Source organism: Podarcis raffonei, chromosome 12, assembly GCF_027172205.1.
Source record: "Podarcis raffonei isolate rPodRaf1 chromosome 12, rPodRaf1.pri, whole genome shotgun sequence".
Taxonomy (NCBI): Eukaryota; Metazoa; Chordata; class Lepidosauria; order Squamata; family Lacertidae; genus Podarcis; species Podarcis raffonei.
Window position 1 is genome coordinate 4,026,351 of NC_070613.1, and position 17,508 is coordinate 4,043,858.

Below are 17,508 nucleotides of genomic sequence, written 5' to 3' on the forward strand. Positions count from 1 at the left end.
TTGGGGAATCTTTAAAGAATATTTAGAAAACCATGGAATAAAAGGAAACATCTTGGCAGAATTAGACCGATCCCTGTATTGTATAAATATAAGTTCGTAAGGAGGTAAAAAGAAATTATATAAGAAATATGTAACACTGCGGTATAAAGTAATGGATAGATAAAGTACAGTGAGATTAATTGGAAGTCAGTTTTAAATTTATAAGTTTTATAATTGTGTTCAGTTTCAGGTGTATATATGATGATAATTATATTAATCTTGTATTTTACAGTGTGGTGGTTTGTTTGATTTTTCTGTTATTTGTTTGTTTGATTGTATGTATGTTTGTTTACTTGTATGTATGTCTGCTCTCATAAATGTATTTATTTTAAATGAATAAAGATATATTTAAAAAAATGAAATACGTAGTTCAGGAGAACAATCCTGAAGCCATTTTGACTCTCCTCAAATATTTTTCTGCAAGGGGGAAGGAAATGGGAAAAGCTTTCCAATGGTCTTTGGACTGTAGGGACTTACACCTCCCTTTCCGAATACAGTCTGGCAAGTATCTGTTAAGCTGAGCAAACTATCAGTATAGATTCAGGAACTCATGTATTTACCATCTCAAAGTAATGGCCAGGCTACCCCAGAATATGCAATCAAGTAAGGCACTTATCAAGGGACGCGGGTGGCGCTGTGGGTTAAACCACAGAGCATAGGACTTGCTGATCAGAAGGTTGGCGGTTCGAATCCCCATGACGGGGTGAGCTCCCGTTTCTCGGTCCCTGCTCCTGCCAACCTAGCAGTTCGAAAGCACACTAGTGCAAGTAGATAAATAGGTACCGCTCTGGGAGGAAGGTAAACGGCGTTTCCGTGCGCTGCTCTGGTTCGCCAGAAGCGGCTTAGTCATGCTGGCCACATGACCCGGAAGCTGTACGCCGGCTCCCTCGGCCAGTAAAGCGAGATGAGCACCACAACCCCAGAGTCAGCCACGACTGGACCTAATGTTCAGGGGTCCCTTTACCTTTACCTTTAAGGCACTTATCAGGTATCCTGGCAGACAGGAGAGAAGCAAACACACTCAAACTTCTGCTGGAGACCGCCTCCTCCTGCGATGTATGTATAATTTTTTTGGGGGGGGTCTTGGGCTACAGGGTGGGGAATTTCAAAAGTCTAAATAGGGGCTTGTGCACTATTTTTGGGGGTCTCTCCTCTCTCCTGCATGTGGTGAGTGGGGACCCTATTGCAACAGTTTATTTCCTTTAATAAAGATCAGGCTTATTAGGCATTTTAGAAGGCTGATCGCCGAAGAATTGATGCTTTTGAATTATGGTGCTGGAGGAGACTCTGGAGAGTCCCATGGACTGCAAGAAGATCAAACCTCTCCATTCTGAAGGAAATCAGCCCTGAGTGCTCACTGGAAGGACAGATCGTGAAGCTGAGGCTCCAGTACTTTGGCCACCTCATGAGAAGAGAAGACTCCCTGGAGAAGACACTGATGCTGGGAAAGATGGAGGGCAGAAGGAGAAGGGGACGACGGAGGACGAGATGGTTGGATAGTGTTTTCGAGGTTATCAGCATGAGTTTGACCAAACTGCGGGAGGTAGTGGAGGACAGAGGTGCCTGGCGTGCTCTGGTCCATGGGGTCACGAAGAGTCGGACACGACTAAACGACTAAACAACAACAATATTAGGCATTTTGCTTTCAATATACTCTGGTTGGCCTCTGCTTCCTCTCTGACTGATAAAAATCTCCTGAGAGACTCTATATGGGCTCCAGATACCCCATAACAAGATTAGAAGTATTTTTCTTATAACACAACGAAGGACATGTCATTTTCTTCAGTGAGAGGTCTTTAAAATATGTTTTTGGGTGTGTGATAGGAATTTTGAGGACTTAGATATATGTTAAATGTTCATAAGTGTACCAACCAAGCACGTACATAGATCAGCACAGGAAGACCGACCTGAAACCATTTTGATTCCCAAACTGAGCAAATGTTTTCTCTGCAAGGTCAAAGGAAAATGGAAAAGCCTCCCCATTGTCTTTTCCTTCACAAATCCTGTCTTAAGTGCACATTTAAGATATGAATAGGGTGTGAGCCTGACCTGGCTCAGGAACTAAGAATTTATCATTACAAAAGACTGGCCAGGCTCCCCAGGCAATCCAATCAAGTGACCATTAAACAGGTAACCTGGCAGACAAAAGGTAAACAAAGCACTCAGATTTCACCTGTAGACCGCCCTTTCTGCGATGTAGGTATGATGTATGGGGTGTGTGTGGTGATCTTGAGCTCCAAGGCAGGGAATTAAAAATGTCTATATAAGGCGCGGGTGGCGCTGTGGGTAAAAGCCTCAGCGCCTAGGGCTTGCCGATCGAAAGGTTGGCGGTTCGAATCCCCGCGGCGGGGTGCGCTCCCGCTGCTCGGTCCCAGCGCCTGCCAACCTAGCAGTTCGAAAGCACCCCTAAGTGCAAGTAGATAAATAGGGACCGCTTACCAGCGGGAAGGTAAACGGCGTTACGTGTGCTGCGCTGGCTCGCCAGATGCAGCTTGTCACGCTGGTCACGTGACCCGGAAGTGTCTGCGGACAGCGCTGGCCCCCGGCCTCTTGAGTGAGATGGGCGCACAACCCCAGAGTCTGTCAAGACTGGCCCGTACGGGCAGGGGTACCTTTACCTTTAGCTTATATAAGGCCTTGCACACCATTGTTCTGGGTTCCTCCTCCTTTCCTGCGTGTGAGGAGAGCACCCTGTTGCAACAGATCAATAAAGATCAAGCTTACTAGCTGCTTTGTTTCTCAATATTCTCTGGTTGGACTCTGTTATTATCTCCTACCAATAGGGAACCTATGTAAGGACTCTATATGGGCTCTTGGATACCCCGTGGGGGGGGGAAGGGCAGATTTTTTGTTTACAACAGGTGTGAGGAATTCAGATCTATTATTTTTCTGATTGAACAACGTTGAGCTTGGTAAGCCTATCTTCGATTTAAAAGTGCTTGATTTTCTCTTGGAAAACCAAAGAATTTCAGTTTTACCTTCTGAAAACGTCAGGTAATACTAAATAACTGCTGCTGGCATCTGTCTGTCTTGAGAGACAGTGGAGTGTGCCTCTGGGGTGAACTCAAAAGCGTTGCATTAGCAGCACCGGAGTGACGTCGCCGGGGTGCAAGCCTGGGCAGTGTGTCTGGAGGTCCTGGGTTGCCGGGATGACAAAACCCCCCTCTCGGCCTTTGATCCCAAAGCAAAGCAGAGCAGGACGTTTGGAACCAGCTTGGCTGCAGCAGATGCTGGAAGGAGGCGTACAAGGTGCCATCCAACCGTCTTAGGGACTCCACTCAGGAGGGCATGGGTAGGCAAACTGAGGCACAGGGGCCGGATCTGGCCCAATCACCTAAATCCGGCCCACGAATCAGCGTGTTTTTACATGAGTAGAATGTGTTCTTTTATTTAAAACGCACCTCTGGGTTATTTGTGGGGCCTGCCTGGTGTTTTTACAGGAGTAGAACGTGTGCTTTTATTTAAAATGCATTTCTGGGGCATAGGAGTTTGTTCATTTCCCCCCAAAAAATATAGTCTGGACCCCCACAAGGTCTGAGGGACAGTGGACCGGCCCCCTGCTGAAAAGTTTGCTGACTCCCGGAGGGTTTACTCCTGAGCCTTTTCTAAGAGAGTCTGTGTACTGGTCCAGTAAACGCTTCCGCTGCGCCACCAGCAACAGTTCTCTTTGCAGAGCTTTAATTAAGTCCAGTGCAGAGATTCTTGTTGCAGTACAAGCTTCAAAGTCTCAGCAGCAAAGAAATAACGGCACAGGGAAGCCTGTCTTTCCAAAGACAGGTTTATTGCAGAAAGATAACAGAAACACCTCCGGAGCTTTCAGACATTTTTGCTTCACGCCCCACAGGCAGAGAAAACAAACACTCTTTATATACTGAGCAACTTAACAACTTAACGAGCTTGACTACTTAAAGTCACATGACATTGCTAACTTGCCAGCATCTTAGGTTTCACACCCTAACATTTTCTTCTGCAAGAGGTATCCTTCAAGAGGTTTGGATCAGAGTTTTCCTTCTCCTAGATGGGCTCCCTTCCCAGGTGAATGAGCCCCATCTGGCCCTCACTTCCCGGAAACCGCCTTGTTGTCTGCCGGACCTACTCTTGGTCTCCAATCTGCTGGAGTCCAAGTTTCCATCTTCCTCTTTATAGGGCTAGGAAATCCATGGCCCTGTGATTAGAATTTTAAGGTCTTAGATATATAATAAATGTATGAACCAAGCACCTACATAGATCAGCACAGGAAGACCGGCCTGAAACCATTTTGATTCCTAAACTGACCAAATGTTTTCTCTGCAAGGTCAAAGGAAAATGGAAAAGCCTCCCCATTGTCTTTTCCTTCACAAATCCTGTCTTAAGTAGCTGTTTTACTACAAAGGAATTTCAGAAATAGACTGGAAAGAGAAGCTGCTGAATTGCAACTCATTACCAAACTTAAAACCATGGAGAGACCTGGTCTGAACAAAGACATTGGATTCTTATCTCATTATACATGACAAAGCCATTTTTCACCTTCTCACCCCTTGCTTTTTCCTGTAAGACCTATTGCAGTCGTTAAGAGTCGTCAACAGGCTCATCACAGCTATCTGCCAATCACCCATTCCCACCACCCTTCTGAGGAATACCCCTCCCCACCTTCTCACTATATAGAAGGATCTGGCAACTTCTGTTTCAGTGTATCTGAAGAAGTGTGCATGCACACGAAAGCTCATACCAAGAACTAACTTAGTTGGTCTTAAAGGTGCTACTGGAAGGAAAAAATTTTTTTGTTCTGTCTTAAGGGTATGTCTGTGTTTGAATAGGGTGAGCCTGTGACATGGCCCAGGAACTGTATTTATCATTACAAAAGACTGGCCAGGGTCCCCAGGGTATCCAGTCAAGTAAGCAGGGTATCCACTGAAGTAACCTGCCAGACAGGAGATAAGCAACGACAGGAGATAGACCACTCAGATTTCTGCTGTAGACCGCCTTGTCTGTGATGCAGGTATGATGTGTCTGGGGGGTGGTCTTGGGTTACACCCCTTCTGTGATGTAGGTATGATGTATGGAGGGGTGGTCTTGAACTCCAGGGTGGGCAATTTCAAAAGTCTTTATAAGGCCTTGCGCACCATTGTTCTGTGTTCCTCCTCCCTCCTTCGTGTGGTGAGTGAGGACCCTGTTGCAACAGATCAATACAAGATCAGGCTTACTAGCTGCTTTGCTTCTCAATATTCTCTGGTTGGCCTCTGTTATTTTCTCCTACCAATAGGGAACCTATGTAAGGACTCTATGGGCTCTTGGATACCCCATAAGGGAAAAGGGCAGATTTATTTGTTTACAACAGCCCTCCAGATGTTGCCAAACTACAAACCACGTCACCCCCAGCCAGCAAGGCCAAGGGTCAGGGAGGATGGGAACCAGATGATCCCAGAACCTGATTTATTTATTGATTATTAAAATCAATAAATTATTAAAATCAATAAACAACTTCAGTGTTGTCACTTTCTAGAATGACCTCCAGGTGTCGCCATAAGCCCACCTCTTAAACGGAGCTTCTGTCAGGTTGCCAGCTGATTTTTCCAAGCCGCGCAGCTCTGCTTTTAACAGCTGCACGAGAGGGAATCCAGCTTTGCCCATCCTAATGTTGCGCCTGCCCAAATTCCTCATAAGTGCTAGGCTTAAAGAAAGAGAGTCTGCATCATCTTTGAACTGGAGAATCAATACCAAAGCAAAAACCATCTGGGTTATATAGACGAGAGGGGGGCTTGTATGTTAGTGGAAGCAGGTTGAGTTGGCTGTTTTTTTCTCCCTCCCACCTCTCCAGAAATTGTACTGAGACCTCGTGCCTGGCAAGAGTCAAGCCATGGATAAGAGCAAAGCAGAAAATCACTCTGCGCTTTCTCAGAGGCACAGGGCTTTCAAAGCCAAGGTTTGTACCCACCACACCCTCTAAACAAAATGTTGTACTTGACTGCTCTGTATTTCACATCCCACAAAATCTAGGTCAAACACATGTTGGAAATGCAGGGAGGCAGAAGGCACAATGCTCCACATGTGGTGGAACTGCAAGAAAAGATCAGAGAATTTTGGGAGACAATATACAACGAACTTCAGAAAATGTTTAAATGTTCCTTCCCCAAGGAGCCTGAAGCCTTCCTGCTAGGAATAATGAACAATGAAATCCCAAAGAAATTTCGGAGAATTTTCATGTCTGCGGCAGCAGCAGCAGCCAGAATCTTAATTGCAAAGGGATGGAAAGGAGACGCTATCTCATCAAAATTAGACTGGCAGGTGAAGGGAAGCAGTGGGGAGGAGAGGAGGGTTAGGTTGAATTTGGGAAATAAAATAATATATGGGACAGCAAAGGATATAATACATTCTTATAAAATAGTAATATATTGTAACCGGAATAGAAGTTTAAAAGAGGAAGTAAATGTATTTTTAGTATTTTCATTATTGTAATAGTTATTATTATTTCTTATTGGTAGAAGGCAATGTTAATTTAGGCTTCTTCATTTTGCTGTCTGTATAATTTTCTTAAGACAATAAACAAAACAAAAAAAAAAACAAAATTAGACTGGCAGAACAAAATGCGAGAATATGTAGAACTAACTACCGTATTTTTCGCCCTATAGGATGCACTTTTCCCCCTCCAAAAATGAAGGGGAAATCTGGGTGCGTCCTATGGGGCGAATGCAGGCATTCGCTGAAGCCTGGAGAGCGAGAGGGGTCGGTGCGCACCGACCCCTCTCGCTCTCCAGGCTTCAGGAAGACATCCGCAGCCTGTTTCCCGGAGCGCCGGGCGCGCTGAAAACCATTGTTCTGGGTTCCTCCTCCCTTCTGCGTTACGGTGAGTGAGGACCCTGTTGCAACAGATCAATAAAGATCAGGCTTACTAGCTGCTTTGCTTCTCAATATTCTCTGGTTGGCCTCTGTTATTTTCTCCTACCATTAGGGAACCTACGTAAGGACTCTATATGGGCTCTTGGATACCCCATAAGGGGAAAAGGGCAGATTTTTGTTTACAACACTCCTCTCGTTCTTTCCTGCTCATTTCCTTGTCACGTTCCTTATTGCAAAAAGTTACCGTATATATTTTGCAGAAGCAGCTCTGTTGCCAAATCAGCTTTAGCGGCATAACATGAATTTGCCAGTGATTGAACTCTGCTCGGAAACAGAAGTCACCTGGAAGTACCTGGAAGGGTGGAGCCAAACAAAACGGAACAGCGTCCAAGTAAAATTGCATTAGTTCATTATGTAAGAGTTTGGAAAAGCGATGCTGTGTCACTGTTTCTGTTATGTACTGAAGTTCTCACCCTGAGCCAGCAGGGGGATACTGTAGATAGTTTTCTCTCAGGTCCACATATGCAAATAAGGGATTGAAAGTGACGTTCAGTGATTGGATAGTTACAGAAAATGGTTACTGTTGCGTTCTAGTGGAGCTCTATATAAGCAGGCTGGCTGAAGCCTCCAGTTCAGTTCTGTTCTGGCCTGTGAATAAACAAGAGCTGTTTGAAGAATCGCTGTGTCGTCTGATATGTTCACCCACAACTTAACAGTTTCTATTAGCAATTTAAAAAAAAGAACAACAAGAACAACCACCCTAAGTTGTTTAAACCAGACAGACTTTTTCTGACGCAGCAAAACATTCAGTTCCAGGAACAGGGAAATGTAATAAAATTATTTTAGTTTTCATCGGAGGTTTTGGTTTTTATCGCTTTTTATTATTATATGGATATCTCTACTTTTATGTCCACTACTTAATATCCACCTGGAAATAAGGATGCGGCTTTGACATTTTCCTTTTTTAAATTTTTTGAAAATTCTTTATTGATTAAAAATTTACATATCTATACAAACATTATATGCTATCTCTTTACATATGAAGAAAAAGAAAATCATGTAGAGAATAGAAAATTTCTAAAGGAACAAAAAAAGAGGAAAAGAAAAAATAAAGAAATAAACATACGAAGTAAAAAAAAATCAAAAGAGGAAAAGAACAGACATTATTTACACAATAAAAGTGTTCATTGACACAAACCTTCCCATCCTTCTCATTATACTGTAATATAAACTTTTTTAAAAACACAGTTTTGTATTGTATAATATCATTTCTTTCTACTTTGTATACATTCCTCTAATCGTTTTCTTTACAAATATCACTCAGTTTCTGCTAATACGGAATTATTTGTACAATAAAGTTTTACATAGTTCTTGAATATTATCCATTCTCTAGTTGTTTTCTGTTTTGATGTTCCTCTAACTGATCCCGTCAGTTTTCCTAATTGTAGATATTCTAACGTGAGTATCTGCCAGTCATTAATCTCTGGAAGCGTGTCATTCTTCCAGTTCCTTGCTACAAGGATTCTAGCTGCTGTTATACCGTACATAAACAATGTTCTTCTTTCTCTTTTAATTTTGGCTTTGACATTTTCCATATAAAATAAAAGCCAGGGGAAAAAATAGTGTGCTATTGCCCCTAATGCACACTTGGGGGGGAAATAGATTAATGCATAGAGAACTCTGCACGTGCTCAGAGAAAGGCCTCACACTGGTTCCGCCCCCCCAACAGATAAAATACACTGTGGCCTTCTAATAGAGCGTAGATATTTTAGCAATGACAAGCCTAGACAGCATCTTAAAATGCAGAGACATCACCTTGCCGACAAAGGTCCGTATAGTTCAAGCTATGGTTTTCCCAGTAGTGATGTATGGAAGTGAGAGCTGGACCATAAAGAAGGCTGATCGCCAAAGAATGGATGCTTTTGAATTCTGGTGCTGGAGGAGACTCTTTTTTTTTTTTTTTAGTTTAAGATCTCCAAACTTTATTCTTACCCATCAGATTTTTAAAAAACCCCTGCATCTGCTCAACATGGAAATACATTTTACATGCTGTTACTGAAAGTACACATGCTGGTAGTTGCATTAACACACCCACACCCACACCCACCCTGCCAACCCGCCACAGGCCTGACCTACAGCATGGACTGATCATTAGTCACTTCTTGTTGTTTAGTCATTTAGTCGTGTCCAACTCTTCGTGACCCCTTGGACCAGAGCACGCCAGGCACTTCTGTCTTCCATTGCCTCCCACAGTTTGGTCAAACTCATGCTGGTAGCTTCGAGAACACTGCCCAACCATCTCGTCCTCTGTCATCCCCTTCTCCTTGTGCCCTCCATCTTTCCCAACATCAGGGTCTTTTCCAGGGAGTCTTCTCTTCTCATGAGGTGGCCAAAGTCTTGGAGCCTCAGCTTCAGGATCTGTCCTTCCAGTGAGCACTCAGGGCTGATTTCCTTCAGAATGGAGAGGTTTGATCTTCTTGCAGTCCATCCCTGAGGAGAAAAGTGCCGTTGTGTGAGGAAGAGGGAGGGAGATGGAGAGAACGAGTGTGCGCTGGCGATCCACGCGGCGATTCCTGGACCATCCGTGGGCCGGATCTAGAAGGCAATTGAGCCTGATTTGGCCCATGGGCCTTAGTTTGCTGACCCATGCTCTTCCACATATTGATAGTGTGCTTAGCTTAACAGATACTTGCCGGACTGTATTTGAAAAGGGAGGTACAGTGGTACCTCGGGTTACAGGCGCTTCAGGTTACAGACTCCACTAACGCAGAAATAGTACCTCGGCTTAAGAACTTTGCTTCAGGATGAGAACAGAAATCGCGCAGCAGCGGTGTGGCGGCCGCGGGAGGCCCCATTAGCTAAAGTGGTACCTCAGGTTAAGAACAGTTTCAGGTTAAGAACGGACCTGTAGAACGAATTATCAATCAATCAATCAATCAATCAATCAATCTTTATTACCGTCCAGAGACCCAACAAATCGTTACAAAAAAATGCACACCTTACATTAAAAATCTGACAGTACCAAATTATCAAAGGTTATTCACCAAAACCAGACTAAACGTCTTTCCTTCTGCAGTGTTGGATGGCAGGTTGAGAGGAGTTCCCTACCAGGACAGACTTTGCTCGTGTGCTCAAGACATCGATTCCATAAAACATATTTTGCTGCGCTGTGCGAAATACGAGCAAGCCAGGGCTGAACTGATATTACCCTTGCTGGTACCTTTCTCGGGAAAATCAGAGGCTCACTATGTCAGGTTACTATTGGAAGACCGGACAAACACTAGAACATTCGCAGAATGTATTAAGTTCTTAACCCGAGGTACCAGTGTATAAGCCCCTACGTCCAAAGACAATAGTTTTCCCCTTTTCCTTCATCCTTGCAGAGAAACATTTGAGGTCAATTTGGGAGAGTCAAAATGGCTTCAGGATTGTTCTCCTGTGCTATTTCAGACACGTGGTTTATATATTTATGTATGTCTGCTGGGTTTTCGTTCGGTCCCAGCTCCTGCCAACCTAGCAGTTCGAAAGCACCCCTAAGTGCAAGTAGATAAATAGGGACCGCGGGAAGGTAAACGGCATTTCCGTGTGCGGTGCTGGTGCTGGCCACGTGACCCGGAAGTGTCTTCGGACAGCGCCGGCTCCCGGCCTCTTGAGCGAGATGAGCGCGCAACCCTAGAGTCAGTCACGACTGGCCCTGACGGGCAGGGGTACCTTTACCTTTTACTGGGTTTTCCCAGTAGTGATGTATGGAAGAGAGAGCTGGACCATAAAGAAGGCTGATCGCCGAAGAATGGATGCTTTTGAATTCTGGTGCTGGAGGAGACTCTTGAGAGTCCCATGGACTGCAAGAAGATCAAACCTCTCCATTCTGAAGGAAATCAGCCCTGAGTGCTCACTGGAAGGACAGATCCTGAAGCTGAGGCTCCAATACTTTGGCCACCTCAGGAGAAGAGAAGACTAACTGGAAAAGACCCTGATGTTGGGAAAGATGGAGGGCACAAGGAGAAGGGGACGACAGAGGACAAGATGGTGGGACAGTGTTCTCGAAGCTACAAACATGAGTCTGACCAAATTGCGGGAGGCAGTGGAAGACAGGAGTGCCTGGCGTGCTCTGGTCCAGGGGGTCACGAAGAGTCGGACACGACTAAACAACTAAACAACAAAATGTCTTCACCTTGTACATTTATGAGCATTTATTCTATATTTGAGACTTTAGAATTCTTATAACAAATACATAAAGGCAGAGCCCAAAGGCGACTGTCTCCTGGCACGAAGTTTCATCTGGTGTGTGTGTGTCAATGACCTGAAGAATGTTCCAGAAAACTATCTACAGCCAGGTGCTTCTCTGACATGGTTGCAAAATCCTATTCAGTTAGTGGGTATCCCACAGAACGAAGCCCCCTCTTTCCATATTGTGACGGTTGCGAAGGAGAAGTCCCCGTTCCTCTTTGGAAATGTCTCCAACGATATCGACAAGCAATCGTTTGGCAGAAAATCCTTGCGACAGGATTGCAAAGGGAGGGTGGTTGGTTGTGGTAAATAAGATGTAAAGTTTGTTGCTGACGACCCCCAGTGAGCAGCTCGCTATACCTTTGAGCAACAAACCGGTTATAAACTGTTTCTTTCCTTCGGTATGCTGAAGGGTTGTACAATATTAAGAAGACCTTGCTGGATCTAGTCCAGCATCCCGTTCTCACTGCGGCCACCCAGATGCCCATTATGGCAAATGGGCAAACAGGATTCGAACACAAGACCCGTCTCCCCTCCTGGGGTTTCCAGAAATTGGTATTGAGAAGCATTGCTGCCTATGACGGTTAGAATCAAATAACTGCAGAGTTGGAAGGGACCCGGAGGATCATCTAGTCCAACCCCCTGCGATGCAGGAATCTTTTGCCTGAGGTGGAACTCGAACCCACCACTCTGAAATTAAGAGCCTCTACTGATTGAGCTATCCAGGATGAGGCAGAGAGCATCGCCATCATGTCTAATACTCATACAAAGCCTTTAAACTGATGAGAATTTACTGTTCCCAACCCTAACCCTGCGGAAAGCCGTCTAATTAGATTTTAATTTGATCCTTGTTTTCAGGAGATAATTTAATTATTGTTTGATTTAATCCAATGTTCTATATACAGTGGTACCTCGGGTTACATACGCTTCAGGCTACATACGCTTCAGGTTACAGACTCTGCTAACCCAGAAATAGTGCTTCAGGTTAAGAACTTTGCTTCAGGATGAGAACAGAAATCGTGCTCTGGCGGCACGGCAGCAGCGAGAGGCCCCATTAGCTAAAGTGGTGCTTCAGGTTAAGAACAGTTTCAGGTTAAGAACGGACCTCCAGAATGAATTAAGTACTTAAACCGAGGTACCACTGTATCTGAAGGAGCGTCTCCACCCCCATCGTTCTGCCCGGATGCTGAGGTCCAGCTCCGAGGGCCTTCTGGCGGTTCCCTCACTGTGAGAAGCCAAGTTACAGGGAACCAGGCAGAGGGCCTTCTCGGTAGTGGCACCCGCCCTGTGGAACGCCCTCCCACCAGATGTCAAAGAGAACAACAACTACCAGACTTTTAGAAGACATCTGAAGGCAGCCCTCTTTAGGGAAGTTTTTAATGTTTGATGCATTACAGTATTTTAACATTTTGTTGGAAGCCGCCCAGAGTGGCTGGGGAAGCCCAGCCAGATGGGCAGGGTATAAATAAACTATTATTATTATTGAGGTGACTGAGAGGAGGTAGGACATCCACCTTCAAATATCTGAATGATGCGGGTGGAGACGCTCCTTCAGGTATACTTTTCCAGGCTAAACATACCCAGTCCTCCTAAGGCTTGGTTTACAGACCCTTGATCATCTTGGTCTCTCTCTTCTGCAAGCCTTGTGGTTTGTTCATATGACATGGCATGGCAGTCTCCATATTCACTCTTGGTTCTCAGGGGAGGGGGAGAAACTTCTCATTTAAAAAATTGTTTGTATTAAAGATTTTCTTGGGTTACACAAGTATATGCATTGTCTCTATTTTCAGATCATAAAGTCCTTTCTACGGATCAGTTCTCTTCAGTGGAAATCCCATCATTTGCCAAGCCCCATCCAGCCGAGGAGAAACCTCCATCTATAATATTTAATAAGCCTCCATCTATTTACCGTGACTTCACTTTTGTTGAAAAGTATTCATAAAGCAACTTCCTCATTCCCTCCAAGGTGAAGATGGTAATAAAATGCCCACAAAGGCATTAACTGATATGAAACAAAAAGGTGGCCTCAGGTAATCCTTGCCATGGCCTTCCTTGTTGACTTAATCTCAGCGATTTAAGAGAAAACCCCAGTCACGAATGCCCAGCACCAGGGGAAGGACAGGGCGTCTGATTAGGCAACAAAGCAGCTTGTTTTTCTGATATAAAAGTGGAATTTTTTGGGGTGGGGAAGTCATTGTGATAATGTGTATGGACTTGGGAAATGATGGCTTGGGGGAAAGCCCACGAGAGGCTGAAAAATTGCACTCCTCCTGCCAGAGATTTTGTAGTAACTGTGTTCACGTGCCTCTAGTGAGAAGAACGTGTTCCTGGGGCTGGAATGATTTTGACTGCATTGCAGAGCCCAGCCCATGAAATGATGGATGAGGGGTTTGGAAAGGCCAAACATGCTCTGGGAAAGTTACAGAAAATAAACACCGGCTAGTGGAGAAAGGTCTCATCTCCACGTTTACATGTGAAATATGCGGAAGATTGGGATTTATGCAAATCTGGTTGAAGGATAGAGTGCATTCCTACCAAACCCTTGAGAAAATTGCAAGTTCCTAAAGGTGACTCTGAGAGCCATGTAGGAATTCTGTATCATTTTGCATTTTTGTGGTCTAAACCACAGAGCCTAGGGCTTACCGATCAGAAGGTCGGCGGTTCGAATCCCTGTGACGGGGTGAGCTCCCGTTGCTCGGTCCCAGCTCCTGCCAACTTGGCAGTTCAAAAGCACGTCAAAGTGCAAGTAGATAAATAGGTACTGCTCTGGCGGGAAGGTAAACGGTGTTTCCGTGCGCTGCTCTGGTTTTGAAAGAAGTGGCTTAGTCACCCTGTCTGCAGACAAAATGCCTGCTCCCTCGGCCAGTAAAGCGAGATGAGCACCACAACCCCAGAGTCGTCTGTGACTGGACCTAACGGTCAGGGGTCCCTTTACCTTTATCCTTTACATTTGAAGGATGCGGGTGGCACTGTGTGTTAAACCACAGAGCCTAGGACTTGCCGATCATAAGGTCAGCGGTTCGAATCCCCGCGATGGTGTGAGCTCCCATTGCTCGGTCCCTGCTCCTGCCAACCTAGCAGTTCGAAAGCACGTCAAAGTGCAAGTAGATAAATAGGTACCACTCCGGCGGGAAGGTAAATGGTGTTTCTGTGCACTGCTCTGGTTCGCCAGAAGCGGCTTAGTCATGCTGGCCACATGACCTGGAAGATGTACGCCAGCTCCCTCGGCAAATAAAGCGAGATGAGCGCCACAACCCCAGAGTCGGTCATGACTGGACCTAATGGTCAGGGGTCCCTTTACCTTTATCCTTTACATTTGTACAGTGGTACCTCGGCTTACGAACAGTCCTGTTTACGAAGTATTCGGTTTACAAACTCCGCAAAACCAGAAGTAGTGTTCCAGTTTGCGAACTTTACCTCGGTCTATGAACGGATGCTGAACGGTGGAAGGGCACTGGCGGCGGGAGGCCTCATTAGACTCGCTGATGGGGTTTAAAGGAAGGCAGAGCAAGACACTGGGCACCGGCATGTTAAGATTTTAGTGTGTGTTACTCTGAAGAGACATAGGGCACTTCTAGGCTGCCACGGTTTGGGGCTGAGATTCAGTCACATATTGACAAATTCAGGGTGCACAGTTAAAGCTGGTTGGGACGGAGGCCTTGTGCAAGAAACTCACTTCCCCAAAAGACAGCCTCTTTGCAATAAGAAAGTTACTGGAAAATGTGCTGTGGGGTTAACACTTGCTTTGATGCAACAGAATCTGACTTCCCCACAGGCAAATCAGAATGGCTACTCATTGAATAGCTACAGATAGATCAAGTGGACTGCTCTGTAGGGTTACCCCGAAGCACCCACTTTTTGGTAGGCAATATTATTTTTATTTTGGGGGCTGCCGCAGGTGCCAAAATATATTGGCTGGCCCTGAATATGGGCATTATCCACATTCAGAGCCCTGGTGCCTCTGAATGTCTGTGTTGTTGTTTAGTCGTTTAGTCGTGTCCGACTCTTCGTGACCCCCTGGACCAGAGCATGCCAGGCACTCCTGTCTTCCACTGCCTCCTGCAGTTTGGTCAAACTCATGCTGGTAGCTTCGAGAACGCTGTCCCACCATCTCGTCCTCTGTCGTCCCCTTCTCCTTGTGCCCTCCATCTTTCCCAACATCAGGGTCTTTTCCAGGGAGTCTTCCCTTCTCATGAGGTGGCCAAAATATTGGAGCCTCATCTTCAGGATCTGTCCTTCCAGTGAGCACCCAGGGCTGATTTCCTTCAGAATGGAGAGGTTTGATCTTCTTGCAGTCCATGGGACTCTCAAGAGTCTCCTCCAGCACCAGAATTCAAAAGCATCCATTCTTCGGCGATCAGCCTTCTTTATGGTCCGAATGTCTATTGCTGGGGAAAAACAGGAGAGGATACTGCCATTGCATACACTCCAACATTTCTCCGATTGGGATGTCCTATTCCATGGCTAGGCAAACTAGAGCCCGGGGGCCGGATCCGGCCCAATCGCCTTCTTAATCCGGCCTGCGGACGGTCCGGGAATCAGCTTGTTTTTGTTAGAGTGGGATTTCCCACTGGTGGCAGATGACAGAGACTATGACACCATGAGACCGGTGTAAAACCAAATTAAATAAAGGTTTTATTTCAAAACAACAAACAGCAACGCTTTTGGGTGTTTTTCCTGCAGGCAGTGTTCAAACTGCAGCTTTTCTCATGTGTAGTCATGGCCAGCTGTACCCAATCAGCCCCGAGCTCACAGAAACTGTTCTTAAAGGTACAGTGGTACCTTGGGTTACATACGCTTCAGGTTACATACGCTTCAGGTTACATACGCTTCAGGTTACAGACTCCACTAACCTAGAAATATTGCTTCAGGTTAAGAACTTTGCTTCAGGATGAGAACAGAAATCGCGCCCTGGCAGCAGGAGGCCCCATTAGCTAAAGTGGTGCTTCAGGTTAAGAACAGTTTCAGGTTAAGAACACACCTCTGGAACAAATTAAGTACGTAACCTGAGGTACCACTGTACAAACATCCCTACTATTTCTCTGCAGAATGATTCCCAACAGTTTTTACATGAGCAGAATGTGTCCTTTTATTTAAAATGCATCTCTGGGTTATTTGTGGGGCCTGCCTGGTGTTTTTACATGAGTAGAATGTGTGCTTTTGTTTAAAATGCATCTCTGGGTTATTTGTGGGGCATAGGAATTCATTCATTTTTTTTCTTGAAAATATAGTCCGGCCCCCCACAAGGTCTGAGGGACAGTGGACCGGCCCCCTGCTGAAAAATCTGCTGACCCCTGTAACCTATTCCATAATAATAATAATTTTATTATTTATAGCCCAGCCATCTCACTGGGTAGCCCCAGCCACTCTGGGCAGCTTCCAACATGTATAAAAACATAATAAAACATTTAAAAACTTCCCTACAAAGGGCTGCCTTCAGGTGTCTTCTAAAGGTTGCCTAGTCACTTATCTCCTTGGGTCAGGGGTCGCATAACTCCATACCTTCCAACATTTCTCCGATGGAAATAGGGATGTCCTAAGGAAAAGCAGAACATTCCGAGGTGAAATCAGAAACTGGGACGGCTTCTGTCAATCCTGAACTGTCCCTGGAAAATAGGGGCACTTGGAGGGTCTGCTTTTGTGCTCAGCTCCTGATTATAATAATAATTTATTATTTATACCCCACCCATCTGGCTGGGTTTCCCCAGCCACTCTGGGCGGCTTCCAACAAAGTATTAAAATACAGTAGTCTGTTAAACATTAGAAGCTTCCCTAAAGAGGGCTGCCTTCAGATGTCTTCTAAAAGTCTGGTAGTTGTTCTTCTCTATGACATCTGGTGGGAGGGCGTTCCACAGGGCGGGTGCCACCACCGAGAAGGCCCTCTGCCTGGTTCCCTGTAACTTGGCTTCTCACAGTGAGGGAACCGCCAGAAGGCCCTCGGAGCTGGACCTCTGTGTCCAGGTAGAACGATGGGGGTGGAGACGCTCCTTCAGGTCTACTGGGCCGAGGCCATTTAGGGCTTTCAAGGTCAGCACCAACACTTTGAATTGTGCTCGGAAACGTACTGGGAGCCAGTGTAGGTTTTTCAAGACCGGTGTTATGTGGTCCTGGCAGCCGCTCCCAGTCACCAGTCTAGCTGCCGCATTCTGGATTAGTTGTAGTTTCCGGGTCACCTTCAAAGGCAGCCCCACATAGAGCGCATTGCAATAGTCCAAGTGGGAGATAACTAGAGCATGCACCACTCTGGCGAGGCAGTCTGCAGGCAGGGAGGGTCTCATCCTGTGTACCAGGTGGAGCTGGTAAACAGCTGCCCTGGACACAGAATTGACTGGATTCAGAAGGTTTTTACATTCCCAGCATCTGCCACATAACTTGCCCACATGTGCCTTTTAGCTCGCCAAGACGAGGAGTGCAGGGATTTTT

The 17,508-nt window shown here is 45.6% G+C and overlaps 1 protein-coding gene across 1 annotated transcript in view; it reads right to left on the reverse strand.

The window, feature by feature from the left end:
* Positions 1-17,508, reverse strand: part of LOC128423864 (cytochrome P450 2C25-like) — a 227,825-nt gene that overhangs the window by 165,686 nt on the left and 44,631 nt on the right. The gene's annotated exons all lie outside the window — the stretch shown is intronic.